This window comes from Anomalospiza imberbis, chromosome 2, assembly GCF_031753505.1.
Source record: "Anomalospiza imberbis isolate Cuckoo-Finch-1a 21T00152 chromosome 2, ASM3175350v1, whole genome shotgun sequence".
In the NCBI taxonomy this organism is placed as follows: domain Eukaryota; kingdom Metazoa; phylum Chordata; class Aves; order Passeriformes; family Viduidae; genus Anomalospiza; species Anomalospiza imberbis.
Window position 1 is genome coordinate 12,036,745 of NC_089682.1, and position 19,297 is coordinate 12,056,041.

Here is a 19,297-nt window from a genome sequence, read left to right on the forward strand (position 1 = left end):
AATTTAGGTGTCAAGTACTATTATGTTGGACAGGTTTTCCTTGTCCTTGTTTGTTCACATCACAACATTGGCATGTTTTTACAGTTCAGCTGGAAAGAAACAAGAGATTTGAACTAAGGGACTCAAGTTTGAAATGACAGTAACAGGAGAGGTCTAAGCAGTATTTTTCTGTACCACAGTTATCTGTAGGTATCTCACATAAATATCTATTTTATGGACAAAGGGTTAGTTCAGAGTGACAAATAATTATATCCTGAGTCCTTGAATGAGAAGAAAAACATGATCTAAATACTTACTGTGGCCTCATAGCAAAGCCAACGTTTTTTATTCTCCACTCTCCTCCCCATCCCAGAGCTGTGTAGCAGAAAGCACACAGTACTTGGCAGTGGCTCAATGCAACATATTGTTTCTCATCCCACCTCCAAGCTGGATTTGAAGGAAGGTTTTCTGTTTTAGACATACATAGAGTAACTGTGAGGAAAGATTAATCTTAAATCTGCAAAATCAGAGAAAGTCTGACTTATACCCTATAGCTTGTTTTACCCATTTCAATATCAATAGTGCAAGTTTTAATACCAAAAGGTTTTGCATTCTATATCAATGATTACTCATTTTTCTAAATCCCTGATAAGACACAGTGACCATGAATCACACATTTTGTGATGAAAATGCTTTAGAAAGTATTTATTTTTTCAATTGCTATGATCACAGAATCACAGAATCACAGAATCACAGAATCATTATGGCTGGAAGGGAGCTCTGGAAAACACCCAGTCCAACCTCCCTGCCAAGGCAGGATCACCTGGAACAGGTGACACTGGAACATCCAAATGAGTTTTGAATGTCTCCAGAGAGGGAGGCTCCCTGGGCAGCTGTTCCAGTGCTCTTCCATCTCAGTGTAAAGAAGTTCTTCCTCATCTTGAGGTGGAACTTCTTTTGGTTTAGTTCATGGCCATTACTCCTTGACTTCCTACTGTTATGGGGAATTTATTCTCTATCCTTCTATTTTGCCTTTCTTCTTTCTAATGAAAAATAGTACCTTCCAAACTTTATTTAATATCTTATTTTCCTCCTAATCATTTAATTCTGATTCTCTGATTCTTCTACACATATCTAAAGATCTAATAACTGCAAAACATATGAAGTGTGGATTATGAGGACCATTGATTTATTGTTTATTACCTCCACAACCCCAGAAGATCTTTATGTCACTCATGTAGTGTATCTTGGGGATGACTATAACATAAATTAATTTATTTTAGCCTCATGGAGGTTCTTTCCCTATCACCTAGATGATATGGTGATATGGAGGTTCTTTCCCTATCACCCCCTATATGACAGGGGAATTTTGTGTGTTTGGTTCACAGATTATACATTTTCAAAAAATATTATTAACATGGAAGAGAAACATTTTAAATATATGTTTACTCATAGGAAACAGAAATGATGTATTGAGATGGAAATAGAAGTTTTAACTGAAATGTTTGAAATTTTTTGTTGTTGTTTGATTGTTGCTATTTTGTTAACCTGAAAAGAGAAATCTTTAAATTCTAATACAAAATTGTGTAATGTCTTTGTTCTTCATATTTCATTTGTCAGAAGTGATGTTTCTCCTCAGCATTGTCAAAGATTTCATAATTCCAAGTCCCTACATTGGAGGTTCTTGCATTAAAGACATGTTGTGAAGGGTGTGGATACAACTGTGACTCAGACAAGACCTGAGGAGGAGGTATAAGGGAAGCTGTTGCTCCAAGAGAAGTTCTGAGCTGTTACCCCTCTTAGACAAGTCTGTAGGCCATGATTCTTCCATTTTTTCCCTGATTTAGATTATGATGTTCAAATTTGGATTGAAACACATGTAGAGTTGGTTAAAGCCAAACACTGTCTGTGTGTACACTCTAGAGGGGACCTCTGAGGGCACATGGCTGAGATACACAGCTCAGCTTGCAATCTAGACCTTTGAATACATATTCAATAGTGAAGCAAATTCAATTCAGTTCAAATAGTGAAGCAAAGAAGAGACAAAACTTTGCTTCTTGTCATTTCAATCGGCCTCTTTCAGTGGCTTAATACACAGGCTTTTGCACATATTTTAACTTTCTGTAATTCATTTTCCTTATCTGTAACACAGAGGTAGTGGCAGATGTACCAAAGTCTGAATGTAAAACAAATTTTTCTGAAGTACTTTTTGAGATCCTAAGGTAGAAGACATATTGTAAATGCTAAACATAATTATAATTATATATACTAATATATCTCTTTGTCTCTATGAAATTACCTTAATAGAGCAGAATTTTCTTAATTGCAATATACCCCTGTAGAATCAGGAATGTGCCATTTGACCAGTTGTCCTAATTATTTGAGATCCTGAGAAATACATCACACTGGGAGATTTTTTTAATTACTGTAGAAACAGGCTTAGAAGAAATCTCTCCCTATGTACATACTTGATAACACTGGTAAGAAAATCACATCAAAAAATGAAGTTAGAAATGGTGCATTATGAAACCATAAATATTTTATTCAATTATCTTCTTGACAATGAGAAGGGATGGGAAGGATGGGGAAAAGCTGAAGTAAGAGGTCAAGAAAGTAGGGTATCTGTATAGAAAGTTGTTCCTGTTAACCTCAATGAATTCAATTTTGCCAGGCCAACTCTTCTGCCATTTAATCAGACCAACCACCACCTTCATCCTCTACCTTTAATTAAAATACCTGCTGCACTGTTTCTTCATTTTGCCTCTTCACTTTCACTTATTTCTCCTGGGTGTTTTGCCTGGACTAGGAGATTTCTCATTTAGACATCTTTAAAGCATTGGCCATTGCAAAACCCTGGTATATTATGTATAAGCAGTTGTAAGACAAATAAAAACAATGCTGTAGTACCTTAATCTCTTCTAAATAGTTTTCTTTATAAGGGTATTGCATCACCTTAATTATTTTATACCAAAGGACCCAGATATTACTCTAAGTAAAAGGAATACCATTTTGTGCTATTACCAGATTGCTTCTGCTGTACTGGTAGCATTCCCCATGGCTCTCTCATCTCTCCCTCCCCACTTCCTTTATTACTACTACTACTACTAATAATAATAATATCATCATTATTACTACTATGACTACTACTACTACTACTACTATGGACAGTAATTTTAAAGCAAGCAAACACATTTGTATGTCATACCCTAAATTAGACAATTTCCTAATGTCTACTTGATCAGGCATGACCTGACTCCTTCATAGCAGGTTGGATAAGTGATCCTCTACTAGTTGCAGACAGCAGTATAATCCAGAAGTGAAGGCCTGGATATGACTGTTATAAATAATTCAAAAATTATAATTAGATAAAAATTAAATTTCACTAAAAAGCAAGTTAAAACCCAGTAAGTAGCTCCCAAGTTACACGGCACAAGTTACAGATAGGATCACAAACTCCTTCCCGTCCTGATTTACACATGAAAGGAAGACTATCAAAGAAAGTTGGCAAGGGGTCATCAAGGAATGAGGCTTTATACAGCTGCTCAGTGATGGGGCTTCTCCTTCCACACACAGGACATGGTGTATTAATTCTTATTTCCCCTTTAAGAGTCATGACCCAGTCTTGGTCATAAATTTCCATAATGTGTTATGCTACCTGGTCTCACAGATTAAAAAAGGAATACCATTATGAAAACTATAAAAAAAAGTTTACAGAGGACCAACTCAGAGACCTGAGGTCAACATAAATTGCAATAAAATATTCAAGAGTCACACTTGCCCCTGTGATGAGAAGAAAAATATCATGGCAGCTTCCTAAGCCAGCAGTTTCCTGAAAGAGGAAAACCTTTCCTCAGACAGTTTGATTTTTGGTGTGTCAGGGGAAGTTCAAAATGAACATTAGGAAAAGGTTTTTCACTGGAACAGACTCCCCAGGGAAGTGGTCATGGCACCAAGCCAGCTACAGTTCAAGGAATGTCTAGACAATGCACTTTGTCATAAGGTTTAATTTTAAGTGGTCCGGCAATGACTACTTGATGATCCTCATGGGTTCCTTTTAACTTGAGATATGCTAAGATTCTATGAAATCCTGTGATTGCAGTCACACCTTAGTGTGAAATTAAGCCCCTTTTCCTGGCTTTGAAAATACATTACTTTTGAGCCCATAGGTATAAAATGAGCTGTTTATGTGTTGGCAGTTTCTTTGAGAGCAAGAATGTCTAATGCTTGCAAAGAAAATTTTCGGTTTCCTTCCATCAGATATTTGCTGTTGCTTACCAGCCACACAAAGCAGGCAAGCCCAGTACCAGCATATCTCTGGCAATTGGGAATATGGACTTTAATGCTAGTTAGGTAGAAAAAAAGGACAATTAATTTCTGATGTGCACAGAAAGTTTACCATTATCCCTTCAATCTAAAACTACACAAAATTATGAACATAAGCAAGCCTACAAAACTACACCTGTAGTCTGTAGAATACAAGAACAATAATACCTGGAGCTACGTACAAGCCACTTGTACATTTTCTAGCTGAAGACCTTTTCTTCCTCTGCATATCGTTTATTACAATCTTTTTCTTCTTGTAATTTTGAATTTTAGCTCAATTCCTCTCTGTTTTCCTAAAGCTTATATTTAGGATTAAGTAGATCTTCCAAAATGTTGCACAAAATAATTGCTTTTCATTAAGAAGTATCTGATGAATTGGCTAGTTCTATTTCTTAGATTCCAAACATTAGCTAAAATATGCAACTAGTTAGTTAATTCTAATCTACTCTTTCACACAGTTAATGAATTATTCATAGGTTCATGCAGCTGCTGAAGTACTGCAAAAGCTTAAATTTAGCACTCGGCACACGTGGCAACTTGGCAATTATTATTTTTTGGAATATGGCTTTAATTTAAATTCATATGTGATTGATGTGATATGACATGCTGAGAGTACAACAGATAGTTTAATCAACAAATAGTCCTTATGAATAATGTTGATGGCAAAAGTTCTATTCAATTTCATGTCACTTTCCTTATCCTTAAAAAGAATTTCAGTTCTTGTTCAGCTTTTGATATTCAATGTGTTTTCTTTCATTGGAAATATTGAAGGAGGATGGACAGAAATGCAAATAGGAAATGGATTATGATAATATTTAATATTTTCTGTGAGTTTCATTTCCATTTCTACTTATTTATCTTCATTGTCTTGGACTCAGTCCAACATTTTCTACAAATGTAGTAAAGTTTTAGATCAGAACAATGATCTATCAATATATAAAAAAAATATGAAGCAATGTTGCCCTAATTGGCATGAATATTTTTTATTTATAGGAAGAAATTCTAATGACAGTTAATAAAGTTTTTTAATTCATAATGATTGAAATATTATGAAGAGGTAGAGCAAATATTTTCATGACACTTGAGAGGGCTTTCCTTTAAAGATACTATGGCACAAAAACCAAATTTGTAATAAGCTAGATATTTCCATGGAAGCATGGAAGTGCCAAATATCTTTCACAATAAATTTTATAAACTTTTGTTTTGTAACAACTAAAATTCAAGTAGCTTTTTTTTTTTGAAAAGTAAAGAAGAAAATAAATGCAGGATTATGTATATTGGCTTGGTCTAGAAAAGGTAGATGCATGATCTCCCATATGCAGGTTGCTGCAGATGCAAAATATTGCCTCCAGCATAAATGTCATGCTGCCATTCATAACTCAGTAAATAACTGTCAATCCTCAAAAACATGACTCCAAAAATGAAGACGAATTTGGGAAGAAAAATCACAGAAAATTATTTCCAAGCATTATTACCATGGTTTTGCTCACTACTCCTGTGTAAAGACATTGGGTAAAAACAGAGTGAGGCTTATTTTGCCCCTTTGGCTTACACCCTGAACGATGCCCATTCCTCCCGAACCACCTTTCTCCAAGTGGGGAGGCACCTTCCCACAAGCAAACATCTGTGCATCCTCTCAAACACTGCTGCAGGTAGCAGCTTGCAGTCCAGCTTGCTGAAGATGCTGGATGCACTTCCAGTACCTTTCTTTCTGTTATCCCCACTCTTACCCCCCTCCCACTGTGCACTAAGGAATATGACCTGCATCTTTCTCTAAGAATGAGAACTAGGATCCAAATATGTGTTTGTTTTGTTGCTTTATGCTCCAAGTCTCCTATTAAAAGCCATCTTACGATGTTTCCAGCATTACTGAAGAATAACACAAATCACCTTCTGAGTTACAATAGATAAAAGGAAGTAATGGGATTTAAGGACAGTACAGTGAAGATAAAATCATTGCTGAGGGTAGATAAAGGCTGACAGCCTTTTAGGTAATATTTCTTTCAGTAAATGTCTAGGAAAATATTTTCAATTAGTCACTGTTCTGTTCCTCTGTAAATTTTAACAGTTCTATGAAGATTCTACTCTAATCAGATATGTTGACTGGGAAAAATATTCCATGATCTTCCATATAACTAAATTTAATGAATACAGAACTTAATCTTCCACAAGCCCATCTTCCTTTCCTTGTTACAGGTCATCTAGTATTTGTTCTTTTGGAGCAAGCACTTAAAGCATGGATGCTCTTCTTATATGCTTTAGAAAAAGGTACCTATTTGAGATATTGAAAAAATATATGCGTTTAAATTGACTTGTTGAGAGTTCCCATATGAATAGAATGACTAAATGTTCTACATGGGGAGTACCTCTGAGATTCAGAAATTCCCCAAGTGCATGAGCAGATGGCACAATCTACACTTCAACATAGGGGCTGCATGCTCTGCTGAAAAACGTTAAGGTGTATTTGTTGTGTTCAAAATACTTATCTCAACAAAAAGAAAAAAAAACACCTTTTATGCAGTATCGTGAATTGATTTAGTTGTGTGATAGAAATTACAAGGAAAAAAAAAAGGAGAAATGAAAACTATTTTAGAGGAAAATCTCAAAAATAATACCATAATAATCGTTATGCAGAAAGTTTTTGGATTTTGTACTCTTTTCTGTGGGGTTATTCTTCCTCCTCCACTGCTTCTTTAAGTCTTAGAGTCTGCAGAGTAGGAGTGGAACACTGCAGCATGTCATCAGCAATCCAAGTCCTTCTCTCAGGTGCACCATGTTGATGTTAACAGCTTCTTGATCCTCATTTCAGGTCAAATGTATATTTCTAACTATTTATCCCCCTTATTTGGTTGGGGTTGAGTTTTGATTGGTTTTTTTGTTTGTTTGTTTTTTGTTTGTTTTTGTGGGGGGCTGAGGTTTTTCAGATTTTTGGGGGGGCTTTTGGGTTTTTTTTTGTTTGTTTGGGGTTTTTTTTTTGTTTCGTTTTTGTATTTGTTTTTGTTTTGGGTTTTTTTGGTAGTTTTTGGGTTGTTTTGTTTTGTTTTGTTGGAGTTTTATTTTGTTTGGTTTTTGTGGTGGCTTATTTGTCCCTAATATGTCAAACAAACATCTTTCCTATCTTGCATACTTGCTCTCTGTTCTCCTGTTACTTCTAAAACACTGGTTTTACACAGGTATGAAGGTGATATTTCTCTATCAATAGGTAATTGACCACTCATGAGTTTTTTATAGCCCTGGGGGTCCTCATATCACCAGGTGCCCTTCTCTCATCATCCCATCCCTTTATGCTCTCTACACTGCATGATCTTCCCCCACATTTAGGGGCTCTGCTTCACTCCCAGTCTTTTATTCCATTACTCTGCATCATTATGGTATGGTCACAAATTGCTCATTCTACACAAAAAATTACTTAGTAGAGTACTATCTAAACAAAAATTATACTACCTGGTTGCACAAAGCTCAGCAAAAGTAAAACAAATTAGGAAATATCCATTAGAAAATAGGTCATTACAACATTGCTTTTACAGGTGAACACTGTGAAACATAGCTCTGAGCAGGCCAAGAGAAGTCCTGACAAAGCCTAAAAAGTCCTGAGGATTTGCAGAGCTACTGTGAAGCTTGAAATCTGTCATTAGCAAGGTCAATAATGTATTTATTGGGTTACAGAGCTTGATGCTTGGATTGTCTCATAAATATTCAGAATAGCAAGACTTGCCCAGAACATATGATGGATTTTTTTCAGAATAATATAAATACATATTAATTAATTTGACAATGCAATGGAATAATACACAACAAAGTTACTGGAGGTTTACAATTTATGATATGCTACTGAAGGAATAGAGATCACTGAATGGCTCATCTAAAATATAAACTGAATAATCATAAAAGGATTTTTTTTCTGCAGAGAATGATTTTGATTAAGGGCCAAGCTTTGCCCAAGTTACATATGCACAGCTGATACTGATGCCAATTGTAGTTATGTTGGTGTGTATTTGAGTAAAGGATCTGTTTATTAATAGGGATGGAAATTGTATTATTATTTGCTTTCAAGAAATAATAGGAACCTCACATTTTTCATATATATAAGAAAAGGAATTGCTTGATAGGGATAAAACTCAATTGGAACAGATTCTATCACTTCTGTGGAGTAGTACCTATTTGCCAATGTGATAAATCAGCTTCCTGATTCAGCAGAATTATATTCTATATAAGAAGTATTCAACATAAATAAGAGGAAGAAAAAAACAAATTATCTTAGAATCTATAAATAGCTCCCAAAATTCAAGATAAAATATTCTACAGAAAAAGAAGAATACTTTAAGAGAAGTCCTTTCTGAAACACTTTTTATGAATGACGTTCTTTTTATAAATGCAGGTTCTATTATTTTAGATTCAGGTTACACTCCCATCAATTTAAAGAATTTCAAACTTGAAACAAAATCACTTTGACACCCTCAGTATGAAAAATTGCCATCACATATGTGAGATTTCTACTGAAAAACTATTCATCAGCAAATCAGATGACCAAAAAACCAATAGCACAAATAATTTGAAAGATCTTCCAATTAAATCCATGTGAACTTTTTGTAACTTGCATTTCTGGAGTCTAAATAATACCACATATATGTTCCTTTCTTTCAAGATCTGCTTCCTTTCTCCTTAATATGTTCCAAAAAGCCTGAACTTTTCAAATTTCACCTGAAAAGTTCATCCAATCATGCAATTTGATAGAAATAGACACAGTCTCATGTGCAGCCTATGTCTCTATTTTCTTGTAAGTTAACCCACAATGTCAGCAGTACAAGAACATGTATTTGTAGGTATTATTGCAAATAAAAGTAGTTTAATAAAAAACAATCAAATGCTCATTTTTTAAATATAGAAAATACTTTAAACTCATGGATCACCACCTAAATAACTTGAATCTAAGCATTTTAGAAAACACCATCACAATTTTCCTGATTATACGAGCTTTAGGCAAAACAGCGATTTATTTCAGTCAGTGCCCATGAAGTTGCCCACAGATGAACTATATATTTCAAGATTTTTCAAGTACAATTTGTGCTTTATTACCTTTCTAAAATATACCTACTCTTCTTTTACATGCACTTTTGACACAGAAGCAGGGACCCCCAAATTTCCTGTAAATATTCCAATAATATTGAGAGGATAAATCTGGAAAAGTAGAGAGTAAGATTCAGGTGAACATATTGTCCTTATCCTTATCCCGTGTAATAAATATTAAATGTCTTATAAATTTTTGTGCTCATCATTAAAAAAAATACATATTTTTAATTTCTTTTTAAGATGGTCATGAGAATGTGAAGGACCTCTCTGTATTCTTGGTGTAGAAAAGTGCAGCATTGTCACATGAAAACAAGCAGGGTGCTGCCTTCTCCCTTCAGTTTCATAGGACTGCCAGAAGTGAATGCAGAACAGTTTTCTGTCTTTGCCTGGCTCTTTGTTGCAATCTCAAGTTATTTTTGCCTCCTGTTTTTCTGAGTTTATTTTAACAGTAGTGTCAAATTGGTAGAAATGAAGCAGGACTTCAGGGCTGATACCAGTGAAGACAGAAGGAGCAATAGGATTTCAATAGCAGCAGTGAGTTATTGTAGCAGCTCAGTTTGTGCAGCCAAGTTCTTAGTCAGCAACATGCCTTGGTTGACATGAAATTTGATGGAAATAAAAAAATCCCCTGTGAGTAATTGTCAAGCTGACTGACACAGCTCATTCCAGAACTGTTGTCTTTATGTCCCATAAGAAAAGGAAACAAGGAAAAGGAAAAGGAAAAGGAAAAGGAAAAGGAAAAGGAAAAGGAAAAGGAAAAGGAAAAAAGAAAAAGGAAAAAAGAAAATACTTTAAAGGAGTGTCACAGTGAAAGGGGGATAAAAAGAACAGTCAAAACATGTTTGCCATGTTGTTATGAAAATGTTGTTTCTATGGGAATGCCTTGACCTGCAGCACTAGGGCTCACAGAGAGTGCATAACCAAGGACAGGTCACTCATCTGACACCCAGCCATGCTTTAGCTTGTCTCTGCTTCCTCTGTGTTTTCAGACATGCTTTCACTCAGGCACAACCTAAATATTTTCGAGCTTGTCAATAGACAATCCCAAAAACATAAGTTCCAATTTCAGCGAGTCCCTCAGCAGAAGTTTGTATCAGCCAGAGCTGTTAAAGTTTATCAATGCATTACATTCATTAAGTAAGAGAATCTAAATTTGGGCATTTGGTGTTTATATTTTTCTTTCTGTTTCAGCCATCTAGATTTAAGGATGATATATCCTATTTTGGAGGAAATGAAAAAATCTTTGGCGAGCTATACCCAGATACCCACATGAAAAAAAGAATAATTATCAGAAGAAAAAAGAAAAAAAAAAAGAAGAAAAAAAAACCAGCAGACATTAGGCATTAGACTCCAACTAAGTTCCTGGCTTTACTATCACCCATATTTCAATCAAATGAATGTGTATATAACCTCAGAATTTGGGAGCTGCACAGCTCTCTACTGGCACAGCATTTTGAAAGCAATTAATTTGTTCTAGGTTTTACTATGCTGTGCGAAAAAAATGGCATTATTCTTCCATGACCTATTTCATTAGGTTGATGGGAATGTTTGGTGAACTCTGTAGAGAACTTAAAAAATATATAATGATTGAGAAAACTTACTATTTTGACTGCAAACAGAAATCGGATTTTTAAAAAGAGAAGGGATATTTTCTACCCAGAATAAAGTCAGTGGGCTTCTTCTGAAATTCTACTTAATATTAATTTGTCCTCTTACTCTCCTGAGATAGCTAAAAGTAAGAAAAACAAAACTCAGGTTTCTTCTTGTTTTTGTTTGGTTTTTTAACCTACCATACATTCCTGTAGGTTTTCAAGGAAATAATTGCAAAGCTAAAGTGTGGTCTTTTATATACTTCTAATTCTTTAAGGTATTGACATTAATAAATTCACAGTACAAAATATTTAGATGTTATAAAATAAGCTGTTATTGCTGTGATCTGAAACACACACACACACAAAAGATTCCCGCAAAATCTAAAGCTCCAAAATTACACTATAGTCCATTTTTAGAAAATTTAACAGATATATATTGAGATGAGGGTCCTCTGGAAAAAAAAAAAAACATTTATTTATCTGATCCTAATATGATAAGGCTATGCAAAAGAGCAAACAGGTATTATTAAATATTCATGGTAGCTGATTATGGTGGGGGGTTGTGCTATTAAGGGTTAAGAACAGAACATTTGTGTCAGGAAATTTTATGCTCTGAAGAGAACTGTGTCATTCTGTTAAACAGTAGAGAATAATCAGGCTAACATCCCACTTGGTAGTAAGCCACTTATAGATGTCAGCAAATATATTTATCTTGTTAGGGAAATTGCCTCGAACAACTGTGATCCTGAGATACAGAGAACAATATCCTTGGACTCAGCTGCTTTTAGAAATCCTGGAATCATCTACACACCATCACATCTAAGTGAAGAGTGAGTAAAGACATATTGACACAGTTCTTGTGTATTTAGTAGTATAGCTTTATTAAAAAGATACTGAAGGATAAACAACAGCTGCTGGTTTTGGAGATGGAAACTAAAATGCTCTAAGCCGCAGAGATAGAAATATGTGGTGCCATTCTGTCCTTCTCCTATTTGCACCCAGAAAATTGTCTCTATGTCTATCCTTTGATGATTTGTATCAATAGGCATAAAAACATGGACTATTTATGTATATATAAAGGTTTTATGGACCAATCTCAATCAAAATGCTAAACCTCAAAAAATGGCACTGAAAATTCAAGTCTGGGTGTAGTTTGATCATATTCTTGGGTTTTTTCTGCCCTTAAAAGCATCTCTTAGGAAAAAAAATATCCAAAACCAGACCTATACTAAGTTCTGTTCCATACATTAAAAAGTCAGAAAAGTATGGCAATAAATAAATATTTAACTAAAGGAAATAAATATTTAACCAAAACAGAAGGTTCTCACTCTTAAGAAAAAACAAAGGAAATAGACAAACGAATTTCCAAACCAATGTATTGTACAAGTTGAAAAAAGTAGATTTCTTTACAAATATTTGTACACAAAAATGATGAATAAGCAATTCTGCTATTTTTTCTAAATTTCCTGTAAAAGACTGACAAAATTCCTTTGATCATGAAGAATGAGCATCAGAAAACTACACTGAATTACTTTTTTTTTTTTTTTCAGATTTGAACAGCTAATCACTTCAATGATACCAATATTAATATACAGTTAGGCTGACTTTCTCCCTTGGAGAGATAAGACTCAGAGCTAAGATATATCTAAAACACCATAACAATGCATAAACCTAATCCAGGTCTTTATGGTATTTAGGCACAATGATCTTGGAGGACCTTACAGTGCAAAGAAAGCTTATCAATGTTTAACAGGCCTCAATACAATATTTAATATAGGATTAGAGACAAATAGGAACACACATCACAAGACCCTTGGGGTTTCTGGCCACCAGCATCTAAATTTGTTTGTAATTGGTGCATATGGAACAAAACAGAAACATAAATCATGTTTATTCTCCTTCTGTTCACTTCTGTTGGCTTTAACCAAAAAGCTGATTTTATATAGAAAATATTTTATCCTCCACTAATTTTTCACACTTTTCCACAAAAGAGTTTTCAGGCAAGAGTGGACAGTGATGGAACAGCTGATCACATCTTGTTTTAGACAAAAAAAGAAAAGAAGTAGCTTTAAGATTTGTCACTTTTCAGGCTCAGTTTCAAAGTAGCATTTATTGAAGGCTCTCTTTAACAAGGGTATTTCAGTATAGCTGTATAGAAGAATGCAATATATTTTACCTTTGACCATTAAAAATATATTTTCAAATTATATAGGACTCTTGAAAATAATAATAAAGCTGAATGAAGCTATTTCCTCTGAGATTAAATAAAAAAAGAAAGTTGTGAAGTAGTTTTCAGTTTATTGGAAGCATTTTCTAAATGTTCCATTCTATGGTATCCTTCTCTTAACGGTGCCAAAACTAGGTTTTATTTTTGTATTTGAAATGCAAAGTTATGTGTTTCTTTCATTAACTATAACCAGTCTATGTAGATTTTTCTAAATGCTTGGTATTTGACACACACAAAAGGATACAGTCCCAAAGTAAAAAGAGTTAAATATGTAAAAAGGTTGAAATTACAGCAGAATTATTTCAAATTAAATTATATCTTTAGGGCAATATGATAATAAATTAAATTTCTGAACACATAAGAGGGGACTGAAGTTCCAGGAAATTTGCTGAATTCTCCTAATATGCATGTCTTTTCTCTTCAGGCTTTTTACACTTCCCACTTTTGGCAGGAGGCAAAAGTGCTGCCATTGCTGTAAAGGACATTTCCACAGTGTTTTAAGCTTGACCCTAATGTTATATATCACTTGAATTAATTAACTTAACTTTTTAGCCTAGTTTTGAAAACTTTATCAACCTGTGATCTTTGGGTATAATTAGCTGAAACTCCAAGCTTTGGATCAATACTTTAAATTGACATGCCTTTGAGATTTGTGAAATAATTGTCTTAAAATGCCATAAAAACTGTGAAGTTCTTGGTGAATAATTTATCCAAAGTGACTCCAGTAAGTCACTCTATAACAAGTCTTATTGATCTTGATAGCATTGCATGAGGCATGACTTGGCTGAACTGATCTAAAGGATACCTCAGAAGCAGGAATGTTTCCTCTTCCCATTCTTCCCTGTTTGAGAAACATTATTTTTGCCAGAATCTGTGTTAGCTTTAATTTTTGATAGCAATATTGTCAAATATTCCATTTTGCATATTTTGAAACAGAAATTCAGTTTTAAAAGAAAAGCTAAATGTCGATTTGACTACTTCAATATATATGAGTGAAGGAATGTAGGGAGTACATTATAAGGGCTTATCCTTTTATTTCTTCAAAGTTATTGTGAATAATTGCTATTATCAAACTGCGATCTACAGAAGAAAATAAATATTACACATAAAAGTATAAAAGAAGACACTTAGAATTAAAATGAATGCTATCATTATTATGTGGACTTTTCCCCTAAGAACTTGAATACGTTTCCTTTATATAATTCAATATAATCCTTCATATAAATACACGAGTACAGGGAAGATGTTCAAGAGAATGTATTTGAGTCATTTGAGATTGAGGGCAAAGGGAACGAGTCAACCAGAATACTTATTAATGTCTTACAGACATAACGTTGTCTCACAAACTTTTGCAATTTTTGTTTTTCCAAACTCACAATCCAATCAGAAATGTAAACACAGACTCCTTTCTTAAAGTTGAAAAAAATAGCTTTTTGGGGTAAAGTTTGTTTGTGACCTAACTATGAATGAGGAAAAAAAAAATATTGGTCATAATAGCTGCCAATGTGATTCAAGTCTGGCACAAAAATTTGGGAATGCAGGAATATCTTTAGTTCTAATTCTCTAAAAGGAAAAATCAAGAATGAGCACACTGCCATTCAAGAGAATCATTACTTTTGAACTAGTTCTAGACCTGCTGGAAAGAAATGATGAGGGCTCAGACAAGCTGCATGACTTCCTCAGCATTTATATTGCTGGTGGCATGCACAGTTCTTGACTTTCTTCATATCTGCACTTGCATGCTGTGATAGAGATAGAAGGAATAATTAGGAACAACTGCTTTGATTTTCACACTTTTCAAATTTGCAGGATACCTTGTTAAAATATAGAAACGTACAAATACAGAAATATAGTATATGCATGCACAAGCACACACATGCAAACAAACACAAAAAAAAAATCCATCCATAATATAAAATAATGCCAAAAAAAAATTCAATTACTGCTGTACAGAATGTAGGTTACGTTTTCAATGTTCCTGTAGTTCTTCCATATCAGAAAAAAAGACATTTTGCTGCACTCCTTCTGAATACCTAAGAACATCCATTGATCCAGAAATCACAGCCTGATAAACATTGCTGTACACAGTGCCATGGAAGTAGATCATTATTTTTCCTATATGAAGCCAGTACACTACACTACTTATGTACATCCTTTATAAGTGTAACAGATCTTTCAGCTGACATTGCTGAATGGTATTCCTGAGGTTTCACCCAAAAATAATCTTATCAAACTACTTAGAAACACAATTATTGTGCAGGCCCTGCAGGCTTTTCTCATTGCATAGACTATAACAAGGACCAATTTTTTAGGCACAAGGGAGGGAAAGGAATTGAACTAGAGATTAGAGGAAAAGTGGAATTTTGAATATTTTGTGTTTTGAAAATTTATTTTAAACTTTACAGAAAAAATGCTGAGTGACTGCCACTTAATTTACAGGGAAAAGCAAGACATGTAGGTACAATGTCCATGAAAATAGAGCTACATTACTACAGTAGACTGTGCTGTTATAAACTGATACGTCATTTAATTACAAATTTTTAAAAACTGCAGTTACTCTGAACAAAGATAGTAGTGAAATTTACAAGCTTGAGCTTTTTCCTCTCTCCTCTTTTCCCTTTTTTTCATTTTCTTCTTAGTTCACAAAGATAACAACCTACAAGTATTTTTAAGAACTAAAGTATACAAAAATTAATATTAGCAATGATACTACACTGTCTGTACTTCTCTGTCTGCACATTTCCTATGTGCAGAGCCACTGGAGCACTCCAGGGGAGGACTTGCAGATTGATGAATGAAACAGAAACTGTTATCAAATGGAAGGATGATACTATGGATGGTAGACTAATGTGTGGCTTACAAAAGGCTTACAAGGCTACAAAACCAATGAGGAAAGACGCCTTGTGATATTTCCTTCTGGCAGGGAGTGGGAAGGACAAGGGTTCAGAGAAAGGGAAGAAGAAAGAACAGAAAGTGAAAACTCCTCTTTAAACTAAAGGACCAGACTGACACAAAAATAAATGGATGCAAGTGGCAGAAGTGTGATTTTATAGGGCAGGTGGACAACAAAACTAAGGTGGACTTTTGCCAATTGCTAAAGGTGTGATATCCCAGAGTTCAAAAGAATTAGACTTGATTACCCTGAATGTCCTCTTGTTCTGAAGAAGCACGATTATCAGTGTCTCTTCTTTTAGATGCCAACAGAAACATAAATATTATCTGGTTAATGGCAGAACTCGACCTTTGAGATCTTTTCCAATCTTAATAATTCTGATTCTATTATTTTATGATCTATATGCTGATTCAAGTATGTTTGCAGATCTGTACTTCTCAAGTATACGTGAAGCATTACAGTGGCAATTTCCTAATATGTTTTTCTACCTTTAGTGGTTGGATCCTATCTGGCCATAAGTCATGAATACAAGAAAACAGCAATACGTTTTGTGCTTGGATAATACATGCCTAGGAACAGTTTCTGGGAAAAAAAAAAGGCTCATGTGGACATCAAATGAACAGGGCTTACTTGAAGCTTGGTGCTAAAATATTTTCTGATGTCGTTTTAGCAGTATTTACAGATGTACAAACACTTCCTTTTATGTCTGCCATCCCTTTCCTTTTTATCACCTCATGGTCTAACACACAGTCACCCCTGATGAAGAATGTTCAATTTCCAAGGGCACAACATGAACAAGAGTAATAAAAGTCATTCAAGAAGACAGCAGCTGAATTTAGTCTAGTGCAAGAGCTCTAGCAGGTAGCATAATGAAGTTTAATTACTGAAACATCACTGAACTTCTTGAAGAACTGAATAAAGTAAATAGTGTTTAGTCTTCTGAACTAGAAAGTACAGTGACCACTGAAGTCTGAAAAGGAAGATTAACACAAACTATAATAACTTATCTCTTTATCATTTGACAATGATGTGCCTTTTAGATGACCATCTACTGAAAACTTCAGTACTGAAAACTGAAATTAGGTTTATTGAAACAAAGTCCAACACAAAGAGCATGAACAATGCTCTTAAAATTTTCATAGTTTAAGATCAATGTCATGACAGTTCAAAAATTGTTAGGCTTTGTTTTTTCAACATTACTTTTTCATCAATAAAGAAGAAGAGTTTTCTTAAAAATAGATGAAATTAAAAAGACAACTCAAAAAACTAATGGAAACATTTTGATCTGATAGTCAAGATGGTAGGAAAGCTGTTTGTAATATAATGTCTGAATACAACTTTTTTCATAAGCAATGAATGTCAGTTATACCACATCACACAGATTCTCCCCTGGGTAATTGTAATACTGCCAGTACTGTTCAGCATTATAATTAATGATCCAGATGATGGGATACAGAACACCCTCAGTGATTTAACAGATGATACAATACTTGAAAGAGTGGTTGATGCACCAGATTGGTGTCCTGTTATGCAGGAAGACCTCAAGAGGCTGGAGAAATGGGCCAAAAGCTTTAGAGATCAACAACGGTAAAGGCCACATCCTGACCATGGGGAGGAATAACCCAAGTACCAGTGTATGCTCCATCTGGAAAGTAGTTTTCAGGGAATGTCCTGGGTGTTCTGGTGGACACAAAGTCTGGACACAAGTCTGCAGGTTGCCTTTGCAGCCAAGAAGGCTAAAGGTACCCTGGGCTGCATTACACAAAAGCATTGATAGCAGGTCAAGGGAAGTGATCCTCTTTCTCTACTCTGGCAAGACAAATATGAAGTGCTGGGTCCAGTACTGGGCTTCCCAGTATGAGAGAGATGTAAACAGACTGGAGTGAGTCCAGTCTCAAGGGTCTCAAGGACTGGAGCATCTGGCATAAAAGAAGAGGGTGAAAGAACTGTGACTTGTCAGTCTGGGAAAGAGAACGCTCAGAGGGGTCATACTCCCTGATGGGGGAGTAAAGAGGACAAAGTTTTCTCAGGCAGAGGGCACAAAATGAGACTTAAACATAAGTAAAATCTTCTTTGAGAGGAAGAAGGTCACACCCAGAAAGGTTGTCTAGAGAAGCTGTGGAGTCTCTACACTTAGGGATACTAAAAACCCAGCTGGACACACTCCTGACTACTCTGCTCTTGTTGTCCCTGCTCTGAGTAGAGGCTTGGACCAGGTGATCTCCAGAGGTGCCTTCCTGCCCCAGCCACTGTGTGAGTTGGTCATTCTGTGTTTCAATGAACAAGTTATACGGCTCAAACTTTTATTCCAGAGATCTAATTGTATCTCTAGATTGCAATATTTTCTTCCATGCCTCCCTCTCATTAAACTTGACAGCATGACAGATGTTTTTATACTGCTGATAACAAATTTCTACCTGCCTAATGCACACTGCATTGTGCAAGTCCAGAAAGCCAATTCTGGTAAACAGAGGTAGCTCCACAGCCACTAAACTCTTTATGTCTTCAGTCATAAAAATGAATTCTGATGACTTATTGTCTAGAGGGACACAAAGTAAAACTTTTCAACCATCTTTTCTTTATGCCTGGCAGTGTGTCTGCACATAGTAGAGGGAGTGCTCTAGCTGGCTGTTAGGGAGATTTATATGAGCATAACTTGGATGTTTCTCAACAGATTTAGTTGCCAATGTAATATGAGTGCCCAATGAGTTACTGTCCCTCTAATGAGTCATAAGACAAACAAAGGCTTTGAAATAGATCTTGTTTCAGACATTTTTTTGAATACCTAGAAAATGTTTTTTAAAAAAAATCCCATAGATGCAGAGTTAGGGGTTATATATGTGTGTGGGGATGTGTGTGTGTGTGTGTGTGTGTGTGTAAAATATATCAAAGTTATGGCAAAATCCTGGAAATGAAACTGAGAATTTCTGTACTGCAGCAGGTTGAAGACTAGGAAGAGATTTTTAATGTAATACCATATTCTGGTTTAATGGGTGGCTTGGTTTGGTTTGGTTTGGTTTGGTTTGGTTTGGTTTGGTTTGGTTTAGTTTGGTTTGATTTGGTTTTTTTTAATCTGAATAGTGTATAGTCAAGAAGCACTTTATTCTAAAGATTCAGGATTAGGTTGTTTTGTGTCCATGTGACTGGTAGTGGCACATAGTCTTGAGGCTGTTATTTCCAGAGGAACAGAATTCAGTTTGATCTGACTAGACA

General features: G+C 35.0%; 1 protein-coding gene across 3 annotated transcripts in view; it reads right to left on the bottom strand.

The window, feature by feature from the left end:
* Positions 1-19,297, bottom strand: part of IL1RAPL1 (interleukin 1 receptor accessory protein like 1) — a 680,356-nt gene that overhangs the window by 393,622 nt on the left and 267,437 nt on the right. The window lies entirely within an intron of this gene.